Source organism: Cherax quadricarinatus, chromosome 13, assembly GCF_038502225.1.
Source record: "Cherax quadricarinatus isolate ZL_2023a chromosome 13, ASM3850222v1, whole genome shotgun sequence".
Taxonomy (NCBI): Eukaryota; Metazoa; Arthropoda; class Malacostraca; order Decapoda; family Parastacidae; genus Cherax; species Cherax quadricarinatus.
The window spans coordinates 14,692,625-14,701,820 of NC_091304.1; the positions used below are offsets into that span (position 1 = coordinate 14,692,625).

At 31.5% G+C, this 9,196-nt stretch overlaps 1 protein-coding gene across 10 annotated transcripts in view; it reads right to left on the bottom strand.

The window, feature by feature from the left end:
• The window catches only part of wge (winged eye), a 257,480-nt gene extending 249,983 nt beyond the window's left edge, over positions 1-7,497 (bottom strand). For 7 of the 10 annotated variants that reach the window (XM_070084549.1, XM_070084547.1, XM_070084550.1 and 4 more), the window contains exons 1-2: positions 7,418-7,491; positions 6,257-6,426 (exon numbers count right to left, since the gene is read on the bottom strand). The gene's annotated coding sequence lies outside the window, so the exon portion shown is untranslated. Of the gene's footprint in view, positions 1-6,256; positions 6,753-7,405 lie in introns of those variants that run through there. The other 3 variants (XM_070084546.1, XM_070084544.1, XM_070084545.1) reach the window with 3 other exon arrangements.
• Between the last annotated feature and the right edge of the window lie 1,699 nt (positions 7,498-9,196).

The following is a 9,196-nucleotide window of genomic DNA, read 5'->3' on the forward strand; positions in this document are numbered from 1 at the left end:
AGGATTAATAAGATTCACAATTCCGTAGCTGGAAGAATTCACTACAAACAATTTTAAAAGGAAACTTTGGACGACATTTCGATCCGTCCCTGACAATAAGTCCAAAATGATAACAGTAAAAAATTAAACAAAACATCGTCTAAAATTGCGATCAGTTGTGAATTGCAAAGATCACTGCCGTTCCCCGGGGCTTGGTCTCAGGCGAAACCTAAATTGGAAACGAAACATACAGGAATAAAAACTATTACCGAACATAAAGAAAGTATAGATATATGTATACTGAATGTAAGATTTTTCTGCCATTTTAAGTGATTATAAAACAGAACGGAAAAACTAGCACTTCTGCTTCAGCAGTAAACGTTTAATAAATGATCTTCCGTTTCTCTGATGTGACAGAACGGTAATAACTCCCTGGATAGTTCCCAATTAATACCCTACTACATACACGCACGCACGCACACGTACACACGCACGCACACACGCACGCACACACGCACGCACACGCACGCACACATGTTAGGGCATTGGTTTGTTTGCAATCGTGTCATTACGATTTCATGAGTCGCATTGGCTTAAGCCGGTAGGAGACTTGGACCTGCCTTGCATGGGCCAGTAGGCCTGCTACAGTGTTCCTTCTTTCTTATATACACACACACACACACACACACACACACACATATATATATATATATATATATATATATATATATATATATATATATATATATATATATATATATATATATAATGTCGTGCCGAATATGTAAAACTGGTCAATTAGCAAGAACTCATTTAAAATTAAGTCCTTTCTGAAATTTTCTTTTATACGTCTAAAGATATTTTTTTTTCATTAATGTTAATGTAAAAAATTTAAAATTTGCACCAAAAGAATCTTAGAAAACTTACCTAACCTTATTATAACAAGATCAATTTATTTTAGGCTAACCCAACTAAATATATTTTAGATTTGTTTACAATAATTTAATACTAAACAAACGCAGTGAAATATATTTTTTTTAGTTAGGTTCAGAATGATTTTGGCGAAATTATTGCATACACAAATTTTCACTTGTCCTATATGGCAAGATGAACGTTGCTGTTTAAGCCAAGATCGCAAGTTCTGCCTATTCGGCACGACATATATATATATATATATATATATATATATATATATATATATATATATATATATATATATATATATATATATATATATATATATATATGCCGAATATGTAAAACTGGTCAATTAGCAAGAACTCATTTAAAATTAAGTCCTTTATAAAATTTTCTCTTATTCGCTTAAAGATATATTCTTTTCATTAATGTTAATGTAGAAAATTTTAATTTTCCTACAAAAGAATCTTAGAAAACTTACCTAACCTTATTATAACAAGAACAATTTATTTTAGCCTAACCTAACAAAATATATTTTAGATTTGTTTACAATAATTTAATACTAAACAAACACAGTGAAATATATTTTTTTCGTTAGCTTCAGAATGATTTTGGCGAAATTATTGCATACACAAATTTTCACTTGTCCTATATGGCAAGATGAACGTTGCTGTTTAAGCCAAGATCGCAAGTTCTGCCTATTCGGCACGACATATATATATATACATATATATATATATATATAATATATATATATATATATATGCCGAATATGTAAAACTGGTCAATTAGCAAGAACTCATTTAAAATTAAGTCCTTTCTAAAATTTTCTCTTATTCGCTTAAAGATATATTCTTTTCATTAATGTTAATGTAGAAAATTTTAATTTTCCTACAAAAGAATCTTAGAAAACTTGCCTAACCTTATTATAACAAGAACAATTTATTTTAGCCTAACCTAACTAAATATATTTTAGATTTGTTTACAATAATTTAATGCTAAACAAACACAGTGAAATATATTTTTTTCGTTAGCTTCAGAATGATTTTGGCGAAATTATTGCATACACAAATTTTCACTTGTCCTATATGGCAAGATGAGCGTTGCTATTTAAGCCAAGATCGCAAGTTCTGCCTATTCGGCACGACACACACACACACACACACATATATATATATATAAATATATATATATATATAAATATATATATATATATATATATATATATATATATATATATATATATATATATATATATATATATATATATATATATATATATAATGTCGTGTCGAATATGTAAAACTTGCGATCTTGGCTTAAATAGCAACGCTCATCTTGCCATATAGGACAAGTGAAAATTTGTGTATGCAATAATTTCACAGAAATCGTTCTGAACCTAAGGAAAAAAATATATTTCATTGTGTTTGTTTAGTATTAAATTACTGGAAACGTATTTAAAATATATTTAGTTGGGTTAGGCTAAAATAAATTGCACTTGTTATAATAAGGTTAGGTAAGTTTTCTAAGTTCCTTTTGGTGCAAAATTATAAATTTTTACATGAACATTAATGAAAAAAATATATCTTTAAACGTATAAGAGAAATTTTTTGGAAAGGACTTAATTTTAAATTGGTTCTTGCTAATTGACCAGTTTTACATATTCGGCACGACATATATATATATATATATATATATATATATATATATATATATATATATATATATATATATATATTTGTTTACAATAATTTAATACTAAACAAACACAGTGAAATATATTTTTTTCGTCAGGTTCAGAATGATTTTGGCGAAATTATTGCATACACAAATTTTCACCTGTCCTATATGGCAAGATGAGCCTTGCTATTTAAGCGAAGATGGCAAGTTCTGCATATTCGGCACGACATAAATATATATATATATATATATATATATATATATATATATATATATATATATATATATATATATATATATATATATATATATATATATATATATATATATAATATACGTATATATATATATATATATATATATATATTATATATATATATATATATATATATATATATATAATATATATATATATATATATATATATATATATATATATATATATATATATATATATATATATATATATATATATATATATATACTATATATATGTCGTGCCGAATATGTAAAACTGGTCAATTAGCAAGAACTCGTTTAAAATTAAGTCCTTTCTAAAATTTTCTCTTATACGTTTAAAGATATATTTTTTTTCATTAATATTAATGTAAAAAGTTTTAATTTTGCACCAAAAGAATCTTAAAAAACTTACCTAACCTTATTATAACAAGAACAATTTATTTTAGCCTAACCCAACTATATATATTTTAGATTTGTTTACAATAATTTAATACTAAACACACACAGTGAAATATATTTTTTTCGTTAGGTTCAGAATGATTTTGGCGATATTATTGCATACACAAATTTTCGCTTGTCCTATATGGCAAGATGAGCGTTGCTATTTAAGCCAAGATCGCAAGTTCTGCCTATTCGGCACGACATATATATATATATATACATACATGTGCCGAATATGTAAAACTGGTCAATTAGCAAGAACTCATTTAAAATTAAGTCCTTTCTAAAATTTTCTCTTATACGTTTAAAGATATATTTTTTCATTAATGTTAATGTAAATTTTTTTAATTTTGCACCAAAAGAATCTTAGAAATCTTACCTAACCTTATTATAACAAGTGCAATTTATTTTAGCCAAACCCAACTAAATATATTTTAAATACGTTTACAATAATTTAGTACTGAACAAACACAATCAAAAATATTTTTTTCGTTAGATTCTGAATGATTTTTTGCGAAATTATTGCATACACAAATTTTCACATGTCCTATATGGCAAGATGAGCATTGCTATTTAAGCCAAGATCGCAAGTTGTGCCTATTCGGCACGACACACACACACACACACACACACACACACACACACACACACACACACACACACACACACACACATGCATGCACGAACAACAGGCCTAGTGTCTAATCGACATGTTCCTAGGACCAAATGGTAACTAACACACACACACACACACACACACACACACATATACACACACACACACACACACACACACACACACACACACACACACACACACACACACATATACACACACACACACACACACACACACACACTCACACACACACACACACACACACACATATATATATATATATATAGGGATATATATATATATAGGGATATATATATATATATATATATATATATATATATATATATATATATATATATATATATATATATATATATATTGCAATAATCGCGAACAAGTGATACACGTATGTATATACATGTATACAGAGCTATGTTCCTTGGTATAAAAAATATTTAACGAAACCTGGAAGATGCCTTGGCGTAGCATAACTAGAAATTAAATGAGATGTTGCTCTAAAAAACTTTAGATGCTCGTTTTTCTTCCTTGGGAAACTATCCTGGAGGTTATTCCGGGGATCAACGCCCCCGCGGCCCGGTCCATGACCAGGCCTCCCGATGGATCAGGGCCTGATCAACTAGGCTGTTACTGCTGGCCGCCCGCAGTCCGACGTACGAGCCACAGCCCGGCTGATCCGGCACTGACTTTAGGTATCTGTCCAGCTCTCTCTTGAAGGCAGCCAGGGGTTTATTGGCAATTCCCCTAATGCTTGATGGGAGGCTGTTGAACAGTTTTGGGCCCCGGACACTTATGGTGTTTTCTCTTAGTGTACCAATGGCGCCCCTACTTTTTATTGGCGGCATTTTGCATCGCCTGCCCAGTCTTTTACTTTCGTAGGGAGTGATTTCTGTGTGCAGATTTGGGACCATTCCTTCCAAGATTTTCCAAGTGTAGATTATGATATATCTCTCCCTCCTGCGTTCCAACGAGTACAAGTCAAGTGCTTCCAAGCGTTCCCAGTAGTTAAGGTGCTTGACAGAACTTATACGTGCAGTAAAGGATCTCTGTACACTCTCTAGATCTGCGATTTCACCTGCTTTGTATGGAGATGTTAATGTACAGCAGTATTCCAGCCTAGAGAGAACAAGTGATTTGAAAAGGATCATCATGGGCTTGGCATCTCTCGTTTTGAAAGTTCTCATTATCCATCCTATCATTTTCTTTGCACGTGCGATCGTGGCACTGTTGTGATCCTTGAAAGTGAGATCCTCAGACATTACTACTCCCAGGTCCCTTACATTATTTTTCCGCTCTATTGTAAGGCCGGAGTCAGTAGTATACTCTGTTCTAGTTATTATCTCCTCCAGTTTTCCATAACGGAGTAGTTGGAATTTGTCCTCATTGAACATCATATTGTTTACCGTTGCCCACTGGAAAACTTTGTTTATATCTTCTTGGAGGTTAACCGCGTCCTCAGCAGATGACAGCCTCATGCAGATCCTAGTATCATCCGCAAAGGATGATACGGTGCTGTGGTGTATATCTCTGTTTATGTCTGATATGAGGATAAGGAATAAGATGGGGGCGAGTACTGTGCCTTGTGGCACAGTACGATGCTTGAAAATAGTTTCATACTATTTTTTTTTTTTTGCCGGCAAACATTTACGATACTGTAACACTGACTTCAATCACTGGTCAACGTCGTGCGTTTACCCAGAATTTTTTTTTTCAGTATAGGTAGTACACAGCAACTATTTAGGGAGGTACAAGCAATTTGCAAGAGTTTGACAACACAGATAGTAGACTGGTAGACAGTAACCACCTAGGAAAGTACATGTGACTGTAAATCAAAACTTTTCGATTCTTTTTCGCCGACAGGATGGCTGATATTTTCTTTCGGTCTCATAGACATGTATGATTATAGGTAATCATTATAATATTAACAACGAAAAATTGGTAAGATTAATTTTAATTTGCCTTTGCACTCAGAAAATTTACTCTAGAAACAAAACACTAATTGGCCAAGGTTATAGATCCAACTTGGGAAAAACGCCATCCATAAAATTAGTCTCCGTATGGGAAAATAAAATACAGGACTGTATTATCACTTACATTTAGAAAAATAAATACAAATTAATACTGACTATTGACGTGAATTTGCACAATATATACATATGTGACTCGCCCTAATTCGTGATGGTGGTGAGGCTGTGGGGCCCAACTCAAAACATGGTCAAGGTATTATCCAAGAATCGTCGGCAACGATAGAAAAAATACTCAGTAAGACCAGTATTATTCTTGACTCAAAAATATTTTTTTTAGAAAGTAAAAAACCTCACCAAGCTTATAAATCTATACAAGGGATTTTCTTTTACTTACCATTATTTAAAAATGATGCTGTGTAATTTCTTGAAATCACCACTCCAGTGCACTGTGTTGTACTGATCACTTCAAACCGAGACTAGAAAGTGAACCATACTCCTTTAAAGCTAATGTGTTCGCGCACTACCTATCACGTAAGGATTCACTTTTCGTTGTGCATCATGTACCTGTACCATACGGAATGTGACTAATTAATTGGCGGAATAATTTAAATGATAACAAATCTATGTTAACACTTTTATAATTTGAATACCGACACTGTAGCGCCAATTAGCTTTAAATCTAGTGAAATTGACTGTGCAAGGTTGCTTGCAGCTTCACAAAATTTTCAGTAAACGGCATTCCCAATACAAGTACAAGGCGAAGATCATGTTATGACACAACACACATGATGTAAATTCATAACTTCAGTCATTTGATGGCCAACATTTTTTCTTTAGTCTGATGAGCCAATCAGATATTTGCGTACTTAGAAATTTCTAGGAAATGGTATATTTACAAAACTATTATGATCTAAACAATTTAATGTGTGAAATTTTCATGTGCAGTTGTAGATATGGAATTATATATACCATTCTCCATATATATATATATATATATATATATATATATATATATATATATATATATATATATATATATATATATATATATATATATATATATATTACCAATATGTGTAATGCGCAATTCACTAACTGTACCTAGTATTCACAAATTTCCCAAAACTTAAACACCACGCTCTATTCACTGTAAAGTTCACTACACTTTTATATACAAACATTAAACACAATTTCTGCGCAGAGTACGATGATTTAACCCAAAGGAATAGTAACCCAAGATAACTCCATAAAGCCATTCTTTCTGGCTCCGATGCTGCTGTATATCTCAATAAACGCTAAACCATGCAAGAAGTCAAACTACAACGTGATTTTTAGGATCTAAAAGTTCCTTTGGTGGCAAAACTAATTTCCCAATCCATACATCTGGAAAAAAGATTTCACTTGAGACGTAGTTTCTATATCTCTTTTTAAATCACTTTGAAGAATTCACACACACGTTATAATACGTATCTTGAGAATACATAATGTATCTGAGAGAGGTTAAATTAACAATAATAAACACTGGGGAGAGGATATTATCAACCGTATGGAGTACATCTAAGAGCACCCGGAGCTCCTGCACAGTATGTCCACCCGATGCAAGAGTTCACACTCAAATGAGACTATTCACTGGCGCCCCTCCCATCCTCCCCCGCCCGACGCCCCTCCCATCTCCTTTTCCTCCCCCATTCCACGCGCCCACCCCTTCTCTCCCTCCAACACGCCACCCCGCCTCTTACTCCAATCCCCCAACGGTAACACCCAACCTCTTCTCTTCCCTCCCTTCGCGCTCCTCCCATCCACCCCCGAGCCCCACCCTCGTGTTCTCCCGCCCCTCCACTTCCTCCAACCATTGCAACGAGCCTTGCATATCCTGACGATAGCCCCATTTTTCCCCTCCACCCACTTGGGATAATGCGGTCTCTGGCACGTCTATCAAGGGCTGGTAATTGTAATTTCTTCACGTGTCAACCAGGATTCCGGTGGTGTAGCGGGGTACAACTGCATCCTCACCTTCATATGGCAAGTTTTCCGCATAGCACTTTCACCTATAATTTACTGACATAATAAAAATTGTATTTTTACCCTTTATATATATATATATATATATATATATATATATATATATATATATATATATATATATATATATATATCGTGCCGAATATGTAAAACTGGTCAATTAGCAAGAACTCATTTAAAATTAAGTTCTTTCTAAAATTTCTCTTATATGTTTAAAGATATATTTTTTTTCATAAAAGGTAATGTAAAAATTTTTAATTTTGCACCAAAAGAATCTTAGAAAACTTACCTAACCTTATTCTAACAAGCGCAATTTATTTTAGCCTGATCCTACTAAATATATTTTAAAAACGTTTACAGTAATTTAATACTAAACAAACACAATGAAATATAATATTTTCGTTAGGTTTAGAATGATTTTGGCGAAATTATTGCATACACAAATTTTCTTTCGCTTCTCCTATATGGCAAGATGAGCGTTGCTATTTAAGCCAAGATCGCAAGTTCTGCCTATTCGGCACGACATATATATATATATATATATATATATATTATAATATATATATATATATAGGTCGTGCCGAATATGTAAAACTGGTCAGTTAGCAAGAACTCATTTAAAATTAAGTCCTTTCTGAAATTTTCTCTTATACGTTTAAAGATATATTTTTTTCATTAATGTTAATGTAAATTTTTTTAATTTTGCACCAAAAGAATCTTAGAAAACTTACCTAACCTTATTATAACAAGATCAATTTATTTTAGCCTAACCCAACTAAATATATTTAAGATTTGTTTACAATAATTTAATACTAAACAAACCCAGTGAAATATATTTTTTTCATTAGGTTCAGAATGATTTTGGCGAAATTATTGCATACACAAATTTTCACTTGTCCTATATAGCAAGATGAGCGTTGCTATTTAAGCCAAGATCGCAAGTTCTGCCTATTCGGCACGACATATATATATATCTATATATATATATATATATATATATATATATATATATATATATATATATATATATATATATATATATATATATATATATATATATATATATATATATATATATATATATCGTGCCGAATATGTAAAACTGGTCAATTAGCAAGACCTCATTAAAAATTAAGTCCTTTCTAAAATTTTCTCTTATACGTTTAAAGATATATTTTTTTCATTAATGTTGATGTAAAAATTTATAATTTTGCACCAAAAGGAACTTAGAAAACTTACCTAACCTTATTATAACAAGCGCAATTTATTTTAGCCTAACCCAACTAAATATATTTTAGATTTGTTTACAATA